The sequence below is a fragment of the Chaetura pelagica genome, unplaced genomic scaffold (genome assembly GCF_000747805.2).
Source record: "Chaetura pelagica isolate M959 unplaced genomic scaffold, ChaPel_1.0 scaffold111, whole genome shotgun sequence".
In the NCBI taxonomy this organism is placed as follows: domain Eukaryota; kingdom Metazoa; phylum Chordata; class Aves; order Apodiformes; family Apodidae; genus Chaetura; species Chaetura pelagica.
The window spans coordinates 3262865-3263977 of record NW_009952153.1 but is presented as its reverse complement, the minus strand read 5'-3'; the positions used below and the strand labels follow the sequence as shown (position 1 = coordinate 3263977).

The following is a 1113-nucleotide window of genomic DNA, read 5'->3' as shown; positions in this document are numbered from 1 at the left end:
CAGGAGTACTCATTTGGATCTCATTCCTCAATCTGGCTGCCTATTTCCACAACACAGAATCTTTGAGAACTCTCATTTCTATGCAGATTCAACAACAGGTAAAAAAAATGCTGGAAGAAAAGAGCACAGAAACTACATGCTTTTAACTTTGAGGAAGAAAACAAGATAAAAAAGTTGGTATTCTAATAAAGGCTCTTCACAGAGGGTTAAGAGTTTCATTCCGAAAATAAGAAAATTATAAAACAGATGGTCTTTTCTAGTTCTTATTTTTAATAGGAAACACAATTCTCAGCTTTAAAAAGTTAAAGAAAGGTCTGCAATTACTTCAGAAAATGGAAGAGGCACAGGAATATGTAGAAGTGTCACTTTACCTTAACAAATTCAGACTTGCCTAAAGGAAATCATAATCCCTTCTCAGCTATGTCTTGTATGGGCATTGATATTAGAGCCAGCAGTCTCCACCAAGCAGGCAGAAGCATCTGACTTCTGACAGCTTTCTCATGGATGCTGAGTCCACTCCCGGGTGTTCACTCCTGGTAAAAATGCTGTGCATCTAATAGCTATTGAATGACTTCCATCTCCATTTACTAAAATTACAGAACAAAGTGCCTCTAAACCCAGAGGAGGGCCTGAAACCTTTCATGATTATAGGTCACTACAAAGAGTCATTCCTACAGAGTCATCTTTTTTTGCCATGCATGCCATCAGATTATTACTTTGCTCATATCCGTCCCAGTACCGCTCTGCTATGCTTGTGTCTGCAGCCTGAGAGGAAGTACTTGCTTTCTCTAAAAGAAAACAGGAGGATATTTTGCAGGTGGATTCTGTAACACAGACAGTGTTCAAATGGACAAGTCCACTAAAGGAATAACAGGATTTCACAAAGTTTATTATTTTATAACTAGAGAAATTCCAAGTATAAATTTGTGATCCTGTCATAGCCAATGCAATCTATCCCTCTAAACTTTCATACAAGTAATTTTCAGATTGCGTATTCCTGGTGGTCCTTGAATTTCATCAGAGGTACTTACAAAGGAACAAAGAAAACCAAGTTGGCAATGAATTGCAGGTGACATTTATGGTTCCACAGTTCTGCTGGAGAAGTTGTAGGGA

At 38.1% G+C, this 1113-nt stretch overlaps 1 protein-coding gene across 1 annotated transcript in view; it reads right to left on the bottom strand.

Moving 5' to 3' along the window:
• The window catches only part of PLCB1 (phospholipase C, beta 1 (phosphoinositide-specific)), a 457703-nt gene that overhangs the window by 86824 nt on the left and 369766 nt on the right, over window positions 1-1113 (bottom strand). The window lies entirely within an intron of this gene.